This window comes from Miscanthus floridulus, chromosome 10, assembly GCF_019320115.1.
Source record: "Miscanthus floridulus cultivar M001 chromosome 10, ASM1932011v1, whole genome shotgun sequence".
Classification (NCBI taxonomy): domain Eukaryota; kingdom Viridiplantae; phylum Streptophyta; class Magnoliopsida; order Poales; family Poaceae; genus Miscanthus; species Miscanthus floridulus.
In genome coordinates, this window is record NC_089589.1 from 78,463,068 (window position 1) to 78,484,084 (window position 21,017).

Here is a 21,017-nt window from a genome sequence, read left to right on the forward strand (position 1 = left end):
AATATTCCACGGGCCATCGGGTATCCTTTGTTTATTACCTCCATCAGCTATTTATCGTACCAAGAAACAATAGCTGATGAAAGAATCCAAGATATAACCTGACGTATTAACTCATTAATTAAAATCTTATACTGACATCGGACAGGTGTCGTCACAAGTCCATCCCTGTGTTCGACCGTATCCTCGACGTACGTCACCAAATCCATCTTTCAACCAATAATGCACGTATACAAGTAGTCATACACCACATACTTGGATATACGGTGTTGTGCAATCTGGCATACCATTATCATCCAGCCAGGTGTATTTCTGTATATTTGGTCTTTGAGGAGATGGAAGCGAACGGATAGTCGATGGGGGTGAACGTACCTGCCTCTTCTTCTGGTGTGAATTTTTTCAGGCTGTTTAGGCTTTGCCGATGGTTCAGCAATTCACATCTTTCTTTGTACAGGTGGCCTTTATTATAAACGGTCCTTCTTGGACGCGAGCTTGGCCTTGATCTTGTCTATTTCCTTGTCCGGGATTTGGACTGCCTTGGTGGGCACGCCGTTGGGCAGCTCACGGGTAGCCTCGAAGAACATCATGGCGATGGACTGTGTGCCAGGAAGCTAGCTGTTGAAGATAGAGATGACAGCGGCGGGTTCGGAACCCATGTTCTTTTGAAACTGCACGAGGCCCTACGGGAAAGCAAAAACGTCGCCCTGTGCGATGATTTTGGAGATGAGCTTATTGGTGATGATGACAAAGCCGACACCGAGCGTGCCATGGAGGACGAAGATGAACTCGGCGGCGCGCGGGTGCGTGCATGGCGGGTTCAGACCCCCCCGATACGTAGTCGATGTGGGAGATCGAGATGCCAAGCGTGTTCATCTCTCTAGGATTTTTTGGTGTTGATTCCTGTGACAAGCTGATCGTGTTGTTGGTGACGTCAGGCTTGGCCAGGATGCTGGAGAAGAAGTCATCAGCGGTGGTTGCTTTCGCCTTGTATGGGACTTTCACCTTGATCTTGCCTTGTATCTGACATATCGTGACAAAGGATCCGATGTCTTTAGCCGATGTAATATGCTTTATCATCGGCTTTTGTTTTGAAATTAGGATTATAGCTCTAAAAATCACAATTTATGGAAGCATATTTTTTATTTTTCTCCATCCCATGAAAATCCTTGCATGCAGAACTACGTATTGTACATGTACTTGGGTTAGTGGATGCAATATCAATAGCTGATAGCGGAGTAGAGGGCAGATCCTCGAGAAACAAAAAACATGATCAGTTCCTTTGTCTGATATTTCTCTTTGCATGCTTCCTGAAATCGGCTGTCACAGGTCGAAAATTCTTGTATGTAAGGCCTTGAAATTCAAAGTTAGTAGCCGATTCTACTATATGTCGGCGATTTTCACGAATCAAAATTATTATAATATTTATTACTCTGGTCTGGCCTGTTTGCTGCTCTCTGCCGGATGTGAAAGCAAAGAACTATGAAAAGCCCCATCGGCCTGAAACTTTGATTATCCTTGTGAGCCTATGAGTATCCTTGTGATTTTCCCATCGGCTTGATGCCTTAAGGCCTGGTTTGGTCGTTTTATCAACAGTAACCGATGAAACTGAGCCAATAGCCGATTCCTCTTCTGAGCGTCTTCAGGTGGCCACTTCTGTATTCCCACCAGTGTAATTTATTTCTTGCATAGCTGACTGCATCGGCTGTTCCATAGGTCGATGTCTCAACAACTTCCACAATATACTTTATATTCTTTTTAATCAACGGATCATCAATGCCATATATTCCAATTTCCTGGTTGATGACTCATCTCTTTCTGGTTTTCGAGCCAATAATAAAATAGCCGATGGTCTCTTATCGGCTATCAGGTTGCCAACTTCTTTCGTATCTCGGACGCAACCTCCCATGATGACATTTTCTTCTTATTGAAAAATATGCTTGGTCGAACAGCTGATAATAACCCATGGAGGAAAACTGATTTTGACCCCGGCAATCCCATCGGCTCCAGCCGAACCAGCGACGGTCATAGGCTTTGTTGATCTACATCGATTTCACCTCATTATTTTTGAAATTCCACTGCTGTACCAGAAAACGATATCTCGCTGGCTTTACGCTATTGCTGATTGTCAGCAAACTTCATTAGCTTGAAGAGTAAGGTCATGAACTAATAACCGATTCTATTTCAAGAGAAGTGATTGGTCTTTATCTTCATTATTTCATTAATCATCCCATGCATCCATGAATAGCAAGCTAGTGTAAAATAACCGATCTCCATATATTAGGATAATTATTATTAATCTGATCTTCCTGATGACGTGCCGCTCCTGGACACTCATTTTTATATTGAAGGTCAACAATTTGAAGTCCTTGAAACCCATAAGAGAATAGCCGATAAGTCATTCAATAAAGATATTTCCAAGCAGAGAGAGACCAATCGGCTACAAGCCAAGCAAGTCCTGGACAGCAATAGTTGAAGTTGAAGGAGGCCAAGCTGATGAAATAACTTGAAGCCGTTTGCTAAGAAATTTATTCAAGGACCAAGAGTTGCAGAATCTCCCTGAACAAACAATATATCGGCTCTCTTTATATAGCCGTCCTGGTCTTGTATTTTTCAAAGCCGATGTACAATGTTGTATTCATCGGCTTTGAGCTATACTCAGATAATATATACTAAGCTCCTTTCAATACTCACAGTCGATAGCCGATGCGCAGCACCTCAATAACCTTCCATATGATATACTTCTTTTATCTATCCGGCTACCTAAGTGTACCCTTAGCCAAATAATTCTTTGAGCGGTGGAGCACAGCAGCAACAGCTTTTGACCTTCTTGATCTTTATCACTTGGAGTGTCAACGTGTTGTTGTAAGCTTGCAACAGCACAGCAACAACCTGGCACACGTTGCTAGTATATAGCACCACACAGATGACACGTAATCCAGCTGATGAAACCGCCTGTTGGACCGATCGGTTATTTATTTGACAATAAAATAACAACATCGGCCAAATTTTTCTACAATATCGGCTCCTGCTTTTAATTCCAAAGCCCTTTTAAAACAAATTTGCTTGTTTCCTAAGGTTACGTAATAACTGATGTTATGCAAAAAAACTGAGCCGATACGTGAAATCATTTCTTCTCTAGTTCATTATCAGCTTTAGAACCCCATGAATAATTTTGCAACAGATCTGCTATTCTTCTCATGGTTCATCTCTACCATTGGCTCTGGCCTTACTGATCGGCTGTCGGCTGTCTTGTAAACAATATATATATATTTATTCCTCCTGAGCGGCCAGGACCTCGTTGGCTTGAGGAGCAGACAGTTCTGACTTTGTCCGAGAGACTTCTGAATTTGCTTCTCATCTCGGCTGCATCGTGTAGATTTATGCTATCACGGATGAATAGAGCCGAAGTAGATAACTTACCTTCATTGTCTGCTTTATTCTTAAGGCCAAATTAGCGGTAGCAAATTAATGCCGCCTGAACGAACCCAAGTCTGGTTGACGTGCTGAGTACTGGGCAAATGAAACATGCATGTACTGATGTATGTCAGCCTTAATAAAATCACTTGTTGCGTCTCAATCGATGGCCGAATAAATGCTAATATCGGCCTCTTGTAGTAGATGAAAAATTCGGTCCATAGAATATCCAAAAAGAAAGTATCCGACTTCTAATTAAACAATTGTGTCCCACCGAGTGTGCCAGAACGCGTGTCAGCACGAAAAGTGTCGACACGCAGCAAGCTGGAAGGATCTGCTTGATGGAGCAAGGCTAGAGATCTGCTTGCTTCAACACAGGACCAGTCGACCCTGTGAATTCCCGAAGGCATGCCAGTCAATTTGACCTACAATTAATAAGGAGAGAAAGTTTATCAGTAATTTAGGGTAGAACATGCTAGTTTTGTCCAGACAGTTCCAAGTGTGCCGCTTCGAGAGCAGTCAAACGGGAAAATCAACTAAATAGCCGATACGAGAAGAAATCGGTTGTTAAGGACTGCGATGTTCGTGGGTCGCGATTGATTTTATGATAACAAGTACAATGCACCTAGATATAAGTAAAATCATCAGCTAGGTGGATATTACCAGTATAAAGCATTGAGCCAATGAGTTTAACGAGAAAGGATATAACATGTGAACAAATCGACTGTCTAGTACAAATGGATCTACAAACGCTCTGAATCTAATCTGTTACCATCAACAGTGAGGTTCCACCGGATCGATGCAATTATGATGATAATAACAAACTAAAGCCGAAGAATCCATAAAACCATCTATACGAGGTTTTCTGAAAGATATGTAATATGTGTGAAAGCACAAGCGAATCGACTGAAATAGCCGATTCAGGTAGAAAAAGGATTACAGCATGTGAACAGTCGACTATTTAATATGGACAGGTCTATAAACTCATCAGACCTAACTCGTCATCCTTAACAGTGGGGATCGACCAGATCGATGGTAGCTATAATAAAGATAACAGATTAAACCTTTAAAGTAAACAGATCTATTCATATTTAATAGAATCATGAAGACACACCGTAAGCGTTAAAGTATGAGCGATCGATTATTTAGCCGATGCAGGCATAGCAAATAGCCAAGGTCATGCCTGGTCGAAAGCAAATCTACCAGCTAGCATACTCCGATCTAAAGTGCTAACAGTGGGGATCGACCGGATCGTTACAGCCATAATAGCGAGCTATAGACCAGATTCAACTATCTAGTAAACCTTCTCAAGATCAGACATGCTTTAACCACGTACTATGAACGATTAAGATCAAAGTAGAACAACCGATAAAACACAATCCGTCATTTAAAGTAAGAATCATCGCAATGTGACAAAATAAATGATGGACTAAAAGTGTGTGAGGCCGATCTAGATCGATCTCGATCGGGCAGGTTGATATTGCTGAAACTAATGATAATAAGAACATCAGCAAGATTGGTAACTTAATGAATCTACCTGAAGGATGTCACCCTTAGGTAGAGCCGATAACTTAACCTTAGTCTAATTCGAGCCATGACGGTCGAACTTAACCATTGCATCCGTACTTGAACTAAATAAGGATCGATAACTAGCTTATGCTAGAGCTCGCAAGAGGTCGGCCGGACCGATGCAGCCTTACAAACAAAAGTATAAGCCATGACGGTACTTATAGACAAGTCGGAGGTCGGCCTGACCGATGCAGCCCTGCTTGTTGAATAAGTCGCCGAGATCTACAGTACTCCTACTCCTAAGGGTTGGCATAACGCCAAAAAAAAAACTAATTGGTATTGATTAATTGGATGTGTGTATATCCGTTACAATGGCCGTGAACTCGTATATATACACATACACGAAGCTAGCTAGACCTTGTCGCGTACCAATTGGAGTCTACCTCTAAACCGACTAAACTTTGCTTAAAATATTATTTATTTATTCTTAATTGATCTCCTGAATAGGTCTGGTAGTCGCTTGACTTATCTTTGATCTCTTGGTCCTCGGAGGCTTTCCCTTGACGTACAAAATCCAATTTGTATCTTCTCTTGCTTTCCATATTCACACGAGAAACACCCGGTCTGATCAAAATATATTAAACAATATTTCTTCATCGACAAGGGAGGCCAATTCGGCGCTTAGCTCGTGTGGCAATTGGACTTTAATAGCACGTATATCATTTGGCGCAGATCTTTTTCTCTTTGCTTCCGAAGTTGCCGTCCCAATGGAACACGTAGTTTAGGCCAAGATCTCATGTGCGTCCTTTCCGTAACCAAGTCTTCTTCCGTAAGCTGTCTTTCCATCTTTGTCCTTCTAGTAAGCACGGTGTACGCTTCGTAAAGTCCAAATCAACATGCTTAGGGATGTTGTGCCTTGCATGCATGCAAATATACATGAACTATTATCTGAACTATGCCTTGTGCATACGGGACAACATCCAACCAAAATAATAATTTATTTCCTTCTTGGGCATTGGCAATCGCATCTGATTTCCGAATTGATCCTACGCGTGTGCCAAAGCTGTGTTCTGCCACGGATCAACTATCTTCGACCACGAAATATCCCTTATTTAGGAAATCAGCCGATCTCTTCTTTTTCAGGGTAAGCTTACCAAATTTTGGTGTAAACATCTATGTATGAGTTTGCAACCTTGAGGAGTTCGCCGATGGTCTGGGGCCACTTGCGGTAAAGTTTGGAGCACAGTTTCTGATGGTGATGGAGTCCTCTGGTGAAAGCGGAGATGGCCTCGCTGTCCCCGATGTTGGGGATGGTGTTCCATGTTTCAGAGAAGCGCCTGATGTAGCTTCGCAGAGGTTTGATGGAGTTTCTCCAGATCATATTTCGTGCCAGGCTGCTGGCATGTTGCCATGTAGTTCTCAACAAAGACTTTCTTGAGATCATCCCAAGATTTGATGGAATCCTCCCTTAGGCCCGTAAGCCAATTGTTGGTTGTCTGGGAGAGCATGACAGGCAAATAATTTGCCATTATGTTGCTGCTATCATTGCTAACCATTAAGAGCTCTATCCCAAAGCCTGGAGGGAAAGGTGGGCAGGTGCTGGTAGAGCCTTCGGAGTATGGCTCGAGGCTTTCCTCCAGGATTGTTTGGATCGTGTCATCCGGAAGGTCTGTTTGGATTTGCACCATGTTTACCATTGGCTCAGACTTGTCGGCCTCAAGGAAGTTGATATGATAGAGGTCATCGACACAGCTGCGCTTGGCGTGGTTGGCAAAAAGACGGTGCACGGCGTCCTTATAGATCAGACCCGAACCCACCATCCCGAAAGAATAGGGCTTCGGCATGCTCTCCGTCGGGGCGGGGAGTGGTCGGAGTTGAACAGTACACCATTCCGGAGTTGCCGTGATCACCAGATCAGAAACTGTCCGCCTTGAATGAAGTGGCCGAGCAGTTCGCTCGGTTGTAGCGGCTTGGTGATCTTGGAGTACTAGAAATTCGTCGCTCGCTCTGGATTGATTTAAGACCGAACCCACTAGGAGCTGGCATTCTGCTAAGCGGTCTATGACCCAATCGATTGATGCGATCAGATCATCATTGTTGATGGATATCCTAACCCAACGATGGGGCGTCGAGATCGGAGATGTCATTGCAAGTGTTAGCGCGATCGGTGCAGGGTGATCCTGCACTGCTTCCACGATCTCCACATTGCCGTCGGGGCTGATGATCCAAGTCATGGATCTGACCGTGAAAATCTGGCCCGGCTCAGGAAAGGACATTGAGCTCGGGAAAGTGACCATCTGGTTGGCCATGGAATCAGCACGCACATCCCCTACCTGGCGCGCCACTATCGATGAAATCTGGTCGGCAGTCTACCGAGGGGTATACCCACGATAGGAGATGATTGGTGGAGGTGCGCGTAATAGGAACCGGATGGTGACACAAGGTGTAGAGACAGCGATTTAGATAGGTTCGGGCCGTCTGATCGACGTAATACCCTAGGTCTAGTGTCTTTGTTGGATTGTATTACTTATGAGATGAATTCAAGGGGTCCCTACCTGCCTTATATAGTCCGGGGATAGGGTTACAAGTCGGTTTAGACCTAGATCTATTCGGTTATATAGTATGTATTTACAAGGAATACGATATCTATTATATCCGAACAAATCCTTTTATATCTTCAAGATTTCTTCCTAAAACTGTGTGATGCATGCCGATCAGTGTCTTGCATCACACGCCTTCTTCTTATGGGCTGGACCACCCCTGGTGTTCCTGCCCATGTCTATTGCCATGGGTATCTGGGGTTATTCTATGGCAGAACCGCCCAGAATAGCACACCTTCGGAGGCGCTCGTCTTCCACTAGACACTAAGCACCCCAAAAGCAAGCTACATCAGATGGTTCCATTGAGCACACTCCAAGGGAGAACTCGAACAATCTATGTTTTTCACTCGGGATCCAATAATGAGAATGAGTTTACATCACTTAGTCCATTTCATACAACAATAGTTCTCGAAAATACATTATTACAATACCAAATTCAGAGTGCAGAATTTAAATAGCGGAATTAAAATAATCATCTAGCGATAAGATACAAGGATCCGTCTGTGCCCACCAGAAGAATCCTCCACACAACAGTCATTCCTCAAGCCCACCTGCAACAGGGGTAAATAAACCCGGAGTACACAATGTACTCACAAGACTTACCCGACTAGTGGGAATAATTTACCGACTCCTAAGGATGTGATAAGCTTTATGGTTTCTGGGTTTTCTTTTTGCAAAAAGCATTACTAGTAGTGAATCCTTATATATGTATTCTATTAGCAGTCATGATTAGTTCGGTAGCTACCCATTCTATGTTAGCACCTATTCTACTTTCAAGCAAGAGTTGAGCAATTAGATCCATTCATTCCCTATCATCTTGCAGTTATTACTATGGTGCTAGATCGTAGACAAGTCATACCGTATTACACAACGATTCGCAAATCAATGTAGCCCACCTGGGTACCCCGAAACACATGCCCTGCTTGTACCCCAGGCATAAGTAGGACCAACCCACCACTCTCCTGTCAAGGGGTCTAGGCCCCCGTCCAAACTTAGACTCCAAGCCTCCACACCTGAGTCCTGGACTCAGTGTGGTGCTTAGACCTCCACCATCCCCACCTCCAATCAGTCAGTTCAGAAAGAGCCGGAACCCACGACAAGAGAGCAATGAGCCTTCCCTACTCCCATAAACAAGTATGTGCTCAGGATAATAAGTCTGTGACCTGACTAGAATCCAATGCAACGGCTGGTCCTCAACCGACACGGACAGGGAAAACAGTGTAACCAAGCTATGCCCCATTGGCCGCGAGACACAACCTCTTACACCCACCAATACCCGTACCATATCCCTGCCCGGTCTCCATTTCCTTTCACCATTTTATCATGAGAGTGATAATAATAATCACCTATTGTGAGTAACGGCAGGTTACCCATGCTACCGATAACCTAAGCATAGCAGCTACTCGACCTATGCTAGTAGGACTCATAGGTAGGTTATCTATGCATGTAGTTTCAATATAAATCCTATAACGTAAGTGCACATCATATATATATATATATATATATATATATATATATATATATATATATATATCCAGTGATCATTTAAAATAAGGGTTATGCACCGGAGCTTGCCTTGGGCAGGCGCGGTGTCAGCTCTGTCAGTCAGTGGTGGCTCCGAGACCTCCTTATGCACGAGGATCTCCTCCTCGTACTCTTTGATCACCTCCTTGAACTCATGATCTCCGAGGGTCACGATGTCCGCCAACTCATTCTCTACATGCATGCGATGATGATGCAACACTTAGCATTTTAGCAACAACAACTCTTAAAATAAGAATACACATGGTAAACTACTAAACTAGCTCTATTGACTAAAATACTAAGCTAACTATCATCTTCATCAAGTAAAGTGTTGGGTTCAACGAACAAACACCTAGCTTTACAAATGAAGGATATATCTCTATTTCTACTAATGATTTAATGTATATTTGAAACAAAGAGCATTTAACTACCCTTATGTTAAGTCTATTCTAAAGCTACAAAAATTACAGTGAGCACATAATAATACAATGAACCTACTGTAAAAATTTCAGGGTTTTTGATATCACCAATCTACCACAAAAATTCCTACAATATTTAAGCTAATCATATTAAGCACTCTCAAATGATTTAATAGCTACTAGTATCAACAAGCACATATATGAACTAAATACACTAACAAATAGAGCATAATTTTAGGAACTTAACAAAATTAGTTTCACCATTTTTGGATACCTACATGGTTTTATATGATTTACCAAAGTTCAGCTCAGAACTACAAATGAAAAGCTATTTATAATTCCTTAAGAAAATAAAAAATGAATTCCACTTGCGCGGCCTACACGCACGCGTGGTGCGCGTGCGTACGCGCGGCCCACACACATAGGCCGGCCGGCTGTGGAAGGGAGCCCGCACGCGTTACACTTTTGCAAAAGCGCCCTTGCTCTTCCTAGTATTAACGCTGCTCTTATGCACACTATTCCTACAGTCAGGTCCTTTACCAAAAGGCCCTTGCCCCCAATCATCTTTACATCTGGCCGGTCCCCAACACCCCCGCGCTCACTGCCGTGGCATCGGCTGGCATGGGACCACCACGCCGGGCAACTAGGAGCCCCTCTGACTCACCTAGGAGGCCGACCACCACCTATAGGATGACGCACAACTTCGAGCAACGGTTGGACGAGCTGGGACATAGTAGAATGGCCTCTCCACGACGACGAGCACCCTGTGGCGGCGGCAGCCAAGTTTCGGTGGCCTTACGGAAATGGTAGAGACAGCAGGTGAGTACCAGTGACTCACCACAAGACTGTCTGTGCAGATGGTTCAGCCGAAGATGCCTAGAGCAGGGCTAGACACATGCGACAGTGCCTTCTAGCAGTGCTCTACAGTTGCATGAAAGCGCACAGGGCGAGGAGGGAAGCAATGCGAGTGCAGTCGCGCAAGCAATTGGACGTAGGTGGAGGAATTGAGGCTTGCCCTCGGTCATGGCCAGGATGCGGCCTTAACGGCACGCCAGAGGGAAAACACCAAATTGGCTCCTGGTCGGGCCATTATTATGGCTGTGCGGGTTTGGTTGGCAATAAGACGGGAGGGCGAAAGTGCAGGTGCTAGTAATTGCTAAAAGGTGACCGCCTACTGTCTCACACGTGGGACTAACGCGGTGGCGAGAACAGAGGAAGAGGAAGAGAGATGGTGCGGCAGGGCACCACTCGGCAAGCCTTGGCGGCAAGCAGTCGGCCGGACATGCTGTAAAAATTTTAGGGTTTTTGCTATCACCAATCTACCACAAAAATTTCTACAATATTTAGCCTAATCATATTAAGCACTCTCAAATGATTTAATAGCTACTGGTATCAACAAGCACATATATGAACTAAATACACTAACAGATAGAGAACAATTTTAGGAACTTAACAAAATTGGTTTCACGATTTTTGGATACCTAAATGATTTTATATGATTTACCAAATTCAGCTCAGAACTACAAATGAAAAGCTATTTCTAATTCCTTAAGAAAAGCAAAAACGAATTGCACCCGCGCGGCCCACCACCACGCGGACGTGGCCCACACACGCGCGTGCAGCACTTTTGCAAAAGCGCCCTTGCTCTTCCTAGTATTAATGCCGCTCTTATGCACACTATTCCTACAGTCAGGTCCTTTGCCAAAAGGCCCACGCCCCCAATCATCTTTCCATTTGGTCTGTCCCCAACACCCCCGCACTCGCTGCCGTGGCATCGGCTGGCATGGGACCGCCACACAGGGCAACCGGGAGCCCCTCTGACTCACCTAGGTGGCCAACCCCCACCTATAGGATGATGCGCAACTTCAGGCAGCGGTTGGACGAGTCGGGATGCAGTAGAATGGCCTCTCCACGACGACGAGCACCCTACGGCGGCAGCGGCCAGGTTTTGGTGAGCTACGGCCTTACAAAAATGGTAGAGACAGTGGGTGAGTACCAGTGACTCACCACCAGCCTACCCGTGTAGATGGTTCGGCCGGAGATGCCCCGAGCAGGGCTAGCCATGTGAGACAGTGCCTTCTGGTGGTGCTCCACGGTGGCATGGACGCGTCTACGGCGAAGTGTGGGTGGTAGCAATTGGACTTAAGCACGTAGGGTGAGGAGGGAAGCAGTGTGAGTGCAGTGGCGCAAGCAATTGGATGCAGGTGGAGGAATTGGGGTCTGCCCTCGGTCATGGCCAGGATGCTGCCTTAACGGCACGCTGGAGGGAAAACGCCAAATTGGCGCCTAGCCGGGCCGCCATTATTGCTGTACGGGTTCGGTTGGTGATAAGATGGGAGGGTGAAAGTGCAGGTGCCAGTATTTGATTAAAGGTGACCGCCTACTGTCTCACATGTGGGCACGACTAGGCGGCGAGAATAGAGGAAGAGGAAGAGAGATGGTGCGGCAGGGCACCGCTCAGCTAGCCTTGGCGACAAGCGGTCGACCAGACATGCGGCTACGTCTGGGCCTGAGCTACATGACACATGACTGGACCACGTGCCTATGTGGGACGGACAGGCATGGCATGGCCTGCGTGGCCGCAGTGCCATTAAGGCGAGGCAACAGCGCGAGCGTGGCCGAGGCATCCCACGTGCACATGGGGGCAAGCGAGCGACCGTAACATAGCATGGCAGTGAGAAGGCAGTGCAGTAGTGCATTAATCGCGATGACAACGTAATGACACCAACATGAATCGCCGTGCCACGGGCGGCCATGCAGCGGGGTAGCACGGTGAGTAGGCAGCGTCATGCCCGATGTCGCAAGCGACAACAGCAACAGCCCAACACTATCGAGCTAAGGCAGCCTGGATGGGACAGCAGAGGCCATGCTCGCGCACGGCTGAGCTCAGTGACACTGAGGCTCCGCACAACGGTGACCACGCCCACACGTCTAGACAACCGAAACAAGTGTCGTGCACGAATTTTAAAGCGTTCAACACGACCAAACGGTTGCTCCTAAACCTAAACCATCTTCACCATGCTCAAGATGGCACATGACACTACCAAATCAAGCTATAACACTACACCACTCCTTAACCCAATCTCTCACAATAAATTGCTAAATATAGCAGTGTCTAACTGTTGACATACTTGAAAATTTCTAAGTTTTTGAGCTGAATTTGATTTCCATTTGCGATTTCTAAGCTAGTGGAAATATTAGCTAGTAATATCATTTTTCGACCTCAAGTATTTCATTGTCATCTACAAAGTCTGTACTTCAAACTTTATTTAAGTATCACATACATGTTCTATAGCATTTTTGCATAATAAAAATTGGTTTTAAACCCTAATTGATATAACATGACTTTCGAATCAACTTTCTTTTCATGTTTCTGTTGATCGTTTCGAGTTACAGAAATTGATCTACACACTTTTATTATATGTATTAACACATAAACATGATGCTCATGACATGTTTTAGTAAATGATTTATGGTGTAACACCAGGGTGATACAAATCTATACCCCTTAAACAAAATCTTGTCCCGAGATTTTATGTGCCTAGTGTGGGAAAAGAGATAAGAAATACATTCCGATTTAAACAATTACCTCGGTGAACTAGAAAGAAGGTGGGGATGATGCTTGAAGATATAACTTTCCTGCTCCCACATTGCCTCGTCCTCCGAGTGATTTTGGCACTGAACTTTATAAAACTTCACCACATTGTTTTTAGTCACTCGTTCTTTTTCATCTAAGATCTTGACAGGATACTCAATAAAAGACAAGTCGGGCTAGAGAGGAGTCCTTCAATTTCCACAGCATCATTGGGGACCCGCAAACATTTCTTTAACTAGGAAACATGGAAGATGTTATGCACTGCTGACAAAATATCCGGGAGCTGGATACGGTAGGCAGCAGAACCACACCGGGCCAAAATCTTGTAAGGTCCAACATAACAAGGGGCTAGCTTTCCATGGACACCAAATCGATGTACACCTCTCATGGGAGATACCTTGAGATACACATGATCACCAACTTCAAATTACAAGGGCCTTCTTCGCTTATCGGCATAAGTTTTCTGACAACTTTGAGCTATCTTCAAATGACTCTGAATAATACTGACTTGCTCCCGAGCTTCTTTGATAAAATCTGGCCCAAAATATCCATGATCACCCACCTCAACCCAGTTAACAGGTGTTCTACATTTCTTGCCATATAGGGCCTCTAATGGTGCCATTCGAATGCTTTCTTGATAACTATTGTTATAAGAAAACTCAGCTAGAGTCATGCATTCGTCCCACTTTTCAAGAAAAGAAATGGCACAAGATCTCAACATATCCTAAAGTACCTGATTTACCCTTTCTGTTTGGCCATCAGTTTGCGGATGATAAGCTAAACTTCCGAGGAGACTAGTACCAAGACATTCTTGGAGTTGATCCCAGAAATGAGAGATAAAAACTAACCCTCTATCAGAGATGATAGTAAGAGGAACTCCATGCAGGATCATAATCAGGTCAAAATACAACTTGGCTGAATATGTGGTATCTACCGAGAGAAAATGAGCGGACTCAGTGAGACGGTCCACAATGACCCAAATAGAGTCATACCCCTTGGACGTGCGGGGTAAACCCACAACAAAGTCCATGGAAATATCCTCCCATTTCCAAACAGGGATAGGCAAGGGCTGCAAAAATCCCGGTGTACGCATATGGCCTGCCTTAACTCTTCCACGAGTGTCGCATTCCGTGACGTACTTGGTGATATCCTGCTTCATATTTGACCACCAATACAAGTGGCACAAATCATGGTACATCTTGTTACTTCCTGGGTGAATGGATAACTTGGAGTCATGAGCTTCATCCAAAATCTTTCTTCTATGCTCCTCACTTGACAGAACAACCAATCGGTTCTTGAACTTCACTACACCTTGATCATCAACACTAAAATGAGGACCACGCCCTTCGGCAATTAACTTCTTGATATGCGGGATTTCTGAAACATCTTGCCTTTGCTCTATAATAATTTGCTCAAGTAAATCTGACACTAGAGCAATATGGGCTAACACCTCAGCATGGTTGAGAGACAAATGTGCTTCTTCAACTTGATACGACTTCTAGCTCAAAGCATCAGCTACCACATTAGCTTTTCTAAGATGGTAATGAACCTCCAAATTGTAATCCTTGATTAGCATCAACCATCTCTGTTGCCTCATATTCAACTCGGATTGAGTGAAAATATATTCGAGGCTCTTGTGATGCATAAAAATATGCACTTTATTTCCTAACAAATAATGCCTCCAAATTTTTAGAGCGTGCACCACAGTAGCCAGCTCTAAATCATGGGTGGGATAATTCACCTCGTGCTTTTTCAGCTGGCGTGATGCATAAGCTATCACACGTCCATCCTGCATAAGCACGCATCCCAATCCAGTCCTTGAGGCATTACAATACACATCAAATGGCCTGTCAATATCTAGTTGGGCAAGAACAGGAGTAGAGTAAGAAACTTCTTTTGGGCTTGGAAAGCTTCTTCATAAGCCAGACTCCATACAAACTTGACATCTTTCTGGAGCAACTTGGTCCTTGGTTGGGCTATTTTGGAGAAGTTAGGAATGAAGCGCTGATAATAACTAGCAAGACCAAGGAACTGATGGATCTGATGCACTGACTTTGGAGATTTCCAATTTAACACATCTTGCACCTTGCTTGGGTCTACAGAGATACCTTCAAGTGTCAGTACATGTCCCAAAAACTACACTCGATCCAACCAAAACTCACACTTGCTGAATTTGGCATATAGCTTGTGTTCCCTTAATCGAGTCAATACTATCCGAAGATGTTTGGAATGCTCTTCATTGTTCTTGGAGTATATCAAAATATCATAAATGAACACCACTACAAACTTATCCAACTCCGGCATGAAGACTGAATTCATGAGATATATGAAGAATGCAGGAGCATTGGTGAGACTAAAGGACATGACTATGTATCATATAGCCCATACCTAGTGGAGAAAGTTGTCTTTGGTATATCTTGTGGCCGGATCTTAATTTGATGATACCCAGAACAAAGACCAATCTTTGAAAACACCATGGCACCAGCCAACTGATCAAACAAAGTATGAATACAAGGTAAATGATACTTGTTCTTAATGGTTACCGCATTGAGAGGGCGGTAATCTACACACATCCACAAGGTACCATCCTTCTTCTTCACAAAAATAGCTAGACAACCCCATGGTGAAGAATTAGGACGAATAAAGCCCTTCTCCAATAATTCCTCTAACTGCTTCTTCATTTCTACTAATTCTTTAGGAGCCATGCAGTAGGGACGCTTTGAAATAGGAGTAGTGCTAGGTTCTAACTCAATGGAAAACTCCACATCTCTATCCGGTGGCAACCCAGGTAGATCTTCAGGGAAGACATCCAGAAACTCACAGACCACAGGAATAGAGGCAAGATCAGGAGAAGCTTCAACATTAGCAACAACTGGTAAGGCTGGATCTGAGGGCATAAGAAGAGACATCCTATCCTCGGAAGAAGGAAGCCGTAACTCAACAAGTCTCTGCTTAAGGTTCAAGACTACCCCATAAACTCGCAACCAGTTTATGCCCAGAATTGTATCTATGCCTTGCCCAGGCAGCACCATGAACTGGAGGCGGTAAGTGTGAGTGGCTGGCACTAATCTGACTATGTCCGTTCGAGTATTAATGCACAACTGTGCACCTAGGGTACTGATTCTATAGGCAATAGGAATAGCCATAAGAGATATATTGTGCCTCTGTGCAAACCCCATGCTCATTAATGAATGTGATGCACCAGAATCAAATAACACATATGCTAGATGTGAATCAATGGTAAACATACCGGCCATCATAGGTTCATTGTGCAAAATCTCCTCAGCCTCAGTGAAGTCAACTTGTCCAGAGCGGATTACAGGCACCTTCTTCTTGATAATCGTCCTCTTGACTAGACGAGAGTTGGCCGAAAACTAGGAAGACTACGTAGGCTAGTTTTGTGGGCACTCCCGAGCATAGTGGCCCTCCTTGCCACACTTGAAACAAGCACCAGGCTTGTTCCCCTATCCCAAACGAGGCAAAACTTGCTGTCCCTCAGGCTGCTACACCTGTTGAGTAGGTGCATGATACTGGGTGGGAGACGCCTGGTAAGTCTGCTGAGGCTGATGGGACGGCCATCCACCCAGAGAGTGATAGGACATCCGCCTGACAACCTGTACCTTCTGAGCCTAGGGGCGACTAGAAGACCCAGAAATCACCCGCTTGCGCTTCCACTTAGCCTGAGAGTCACACTAAAGTCCCTCCATGGCAATAGTAGCATTCTTCATAGCACCAAAAGTCTGGTAGTTCCCTGTGTATAGTTCCTTCTACAGACTACAAGAGAGATCACGATAGAAATGGTCCCTCTTCTTCTCATCAATATTGACGTGGGTCCCAGCATACTGTGCAAGATGGTTTAACTTGTTCACATAATCCACCATAGTCATGCTCCCTTGCTGTAAGGAAAATGGACCCTAGGCCCATTTACTTTGGATTTTGGTGTTTGATGACCAGCACAACCAAATTCATTAGTCTAATTTGGTTGTGTTGGTCATCAAACACCAAAATCCAAAGTAAATGGCCATTGTTAGGAAAATGGACCCTAGGCCCATTTACTTTGGATTTTGGTGTTTGATGACCAACACAACCAAATTGGACTAATGAATTTGCAAGTAATTGCTTTGTAGTTCAATAGGGTGCAAGACGTGACTTGGATGAAGGTGACATGATGATCCCACGATCAACACCATAAGCAAGATCCTAGAAGCACAAGAGAAGACCCAAGATATCAAGCAAAGTCCAAGCACGAAGATGGGAACCAAGCTGGACGTAAGATCATGAAGAAACGAGCTCCATAGAGGTGACCGGATGCGGCCCTAGGAGGATCGGACATGTCCGATCAGTTGCTCGACAACAGCAGGCATCAGCAGATGTGATCGGACACTAAGCGAAGCAGTGACCGGACGCACCGATGACACTATTCTTCATCACGGCAATGTTTTTAGCGTGACCAGACGCAACGGCATGGGATGACCGGACGCACAAACTGTAGCATCCAATCATGTCCAGAGAGGTTCTAGAGCAGCGGAATTACAACCGGACATGTCCGGTCGATGATGATCGGACTCGGCAGTGCGTCCGATCTCTACACGCGCGCTCAACGGTCGGGACAATCGGACACGTCCGGTTAGGACGACAGCAGTGTTCGATCAGTAGCAGAAAGCTAGGTTTCGTCGCCAACGGCTACTTTCTCAATGGGGCTTATAAATAGACCCCCCAAATGGCCATTTGAGCATAGGAGATGTGAGGAAACATACCGAGGGTGTTGATACACCATTTTAGTGAGCTCCACTTGCATAGTGCTTAGTGATTCATTAGGTGATCAGTGTAGGTGCTTTGTGAACTGCTTTAGTTGATTAGACCACCGCTTATGCGCTTGGTCTAGGTTTAGGCCTCATGTTTAGTGAGGTTTGCATACCTCTTACCACTCGATGCTTGCGCGCACCATTGTTGTACATCGGAGGGGCTTGTAGTCTTGCGAGATCACACCAACCGTGTTTGTGGTGTGGCCGACACCGTGTACCGAAGGGAACAAGGCCCACGGCGGTTCGGTCGAAAGCTTGATAGTGAAGACGGCGGGGAGCGGTCCGGGAGAGGCTTGCCGGAAGGCACACTAGAGACCCACTTGCGCATGGTGAAGGCCTGGGGCTATCCATAGAGTTACCCAACTAGGAGCTTGGTCCTTGTGAGGGATTCTTTGTGAGGGGCTCCAACGAGGACTAGGGGAAGCTTACGCGCTTCTTGATACCTCGGTAAAAATACCGGAGTCATCGACAGGAGTTTGCATATCTCTACCCCACTCTTTAGCTTCTGCATTTATATTGCAATCTTGGTTTGTGCTTTACTTTCCTAGCTTAGTGATAGGCTAGTTGATAGGTTTGGAACCTAGGTTGTATAACTCCTTTTTGCAGTAGAGATAGCAACACACTAGCAAAACCGTAGTTGCACATTTAGATAGTTTATCTTTTGCATAGGTTTTGACTAGGTAAAAAAAGAGGCCATAGTTTAGAGTTAGAGTTTTAAGTTGCCTAATTCACCCCCCCTCTTAGGCGTCATGATCCCTTACAAAGTGGTATCGGTGCCGGTTGGCTCAATTTGGACCTTTGGCAGCACCGCCGTTGAACCGACGCAATTAAAAGTGGTTGGGATGGATACCTCTAGGCCTCCGCACTTTGACGGCACTAACTTCCCCTACTATAAAGCTAGAATGGCTTGTCACCTTGAGGTGGTAGATTTGGGTGTTTGTAGAGCCACTCGTGATGGGATGAAACCCATTAAGAATCCCGATAAACCCACTAAGAGTGAAGAAAAACAAATTTATTTTAATGCTAGAGCTAAAAATTGCTGGTTTGAATCTGTTAGCATGGATGTGTTTAACCAAGTGTTCACTTTAAATACGACACATGAAATTTGGTTAAAACTCCAAGAGCTCCATGACGGCACAACTAATGTCCGTGAGCAAAAACATTGTCTAGCTAAACAAAATTATGATTCCTTTAAAATAAATGATGATGAGCTTGTTCGTGATATGTATTCTCATTTGAATCTAATTATCAATGAGCTCCATTCAATAGGATTAATAAAGCTAGATGATGCAGACATCATGAGGAAGATCATCTCTGTGCTACCACAAAAGAAATATGCAAGCATCATCACCATCCTTCACAACAAGGAAGACTTGAGCACCATGACCCTGGCCATAGTCATTGGCAAGTTAGTGGCATTTGAAATGTCACGCAAGATGGGTCAAGAAGAAGCCTCTTCATCAAGCAAAGGCAAAGCTCTCGCATGTAGTGAGAAAAAGAAGATGAAGGGCAAGCAAGTTGAGACAAGCTCAAGCTCCTCAAGTGAAGATGACGACGAAGATGAGGATGATGATGATGAAGAATCAAGTGATTATGATCAATCTTCCTCCTCCACCTCTGACCTTGATGAAGAATCTATCAAACTTATCAACAAGGTGGAGAAGATGATCCAAAAACTGAATGTCAAGGGTGTGCCCATTCAAATTCAAGATTTCATCTTCACCAATCAAAGAAATGAGCAAAGAAAGAAAGGATGCTATGGATAGGGCGAGTTGGGGCACTTTGTAGAAGTTTGTCCAAACAAGCCCACACCCAAGACAAAGAAGAAGGTGTGCAAGGACAAAGCCCTCACATCAATAAGGTCATGGGATGATTCTTCAAGTGAAGAAGAAGACCATCACAAGAGGCAAGGCCACAAGCACTCATCATCAAGCTCTTCTCGTGTGTGCCTTATGGCACGAGGTAACTAAAACTCATCCTCTAGTGAGAGTGATAGTGATGATGATATGCCTTCTCTTAATGAACTTGTGCAAGAAAATCTTAAATATGCTAAGGCTTGCACTACCAACAAAAGAAGCTAAAAATGTTGCAAGAAAAGCTAGATAGTTCACAATAAGCATATAAAACCTTGCTTGAACAATATGAGACATTTGCTAATCTCAATATTGAACTATCTACTAAAATTGAGTAACTTGAGGCTAGTGCAACAACAAATGCATGCATAATCAATGTTGAGCAACTTGTAAAGACAAATGAAAAATTAAAAGAAAAGTTAGCTAGCTCACAAGATGCTTATAAAAGTTTGCTTGCTAAAATAGAAACTATGTGCAAACATTGTGCTGAGCTAACTAATAAAGTTCCTAATCTTGAAGCCATCGGTACAACCCTCACCAAGGCACCTAAAAAGAAAAGTTCTATCTTTGATATGCCTAAAAAGGATGCCTCTACTTCTTGTAATGATTTATGTTTAGACTCACCCATGTGCAATCAAGTTTGAGTTGAGAAACTTGTTGTAGAAACATGCACACAAGAGGTCGCAATGGAGAATGAGCAACTCATGTAAGAAGTGGCTCACCTAACCAAGGAATTGACTCGAGTGAAAGGCAAGACGGAGCAAGCCCAACTTCATCAACACAACACCGTCAAGGGAGTGAAGAAGCTTGATGGAGGACAAATCATGGTTTGCTACGTATGCCACAAGGAAGGCCACAAGTCCTATGAGTGCAAGGTGAAGAATGGGGGAGGAGAAAAGAAGAAAGAGAAAAACAAAAAGGAAACAAGCAAGCTCTCCAACACCTACACCAACAAACTAGACAAAAAGGCCTCCACATCTTATCTCTTGAAGAAGAAGAAAAATGACAAGGTGGTGACCATCAAGGTGAACAAGCAAGTCAACAATGGGGCCAAACGCATTTGGATGCCAAAGGAGATCATTTCCAACACGAAGAGCACCAAGAAGGTTTGGATCCCGAAAGGGAAGTGAGAAGTCCGATGGACTTCGGGGAATTTAGAGATTTGGCAAAGTATGGGTGCATTTATGGGGTGCATCATTATGGACAAGGTAATTGCCAAGTGGGTTAGTGAATACTATGGACCCAAATTCCCCTTCCCATGCTATGTAACTAGATTTAATTTCTTGCAATTTCAATTTGCT

At 44.4% G+C, this 21,017-nt stretch overlaps 1 pseudogene; it reads right to left on the reverse strand.

Moving 5' to 3' along the window:
- Positions 1-461: 461 nt before the first annotated feature.
- LOC136488916 (germin-like protein 5-1) lies at positions 462-1,074 on the reverse strand (annotated as a pseudogene).
- Positions 1,075-21,017: the final 19,943 nt, after the last annotated feature.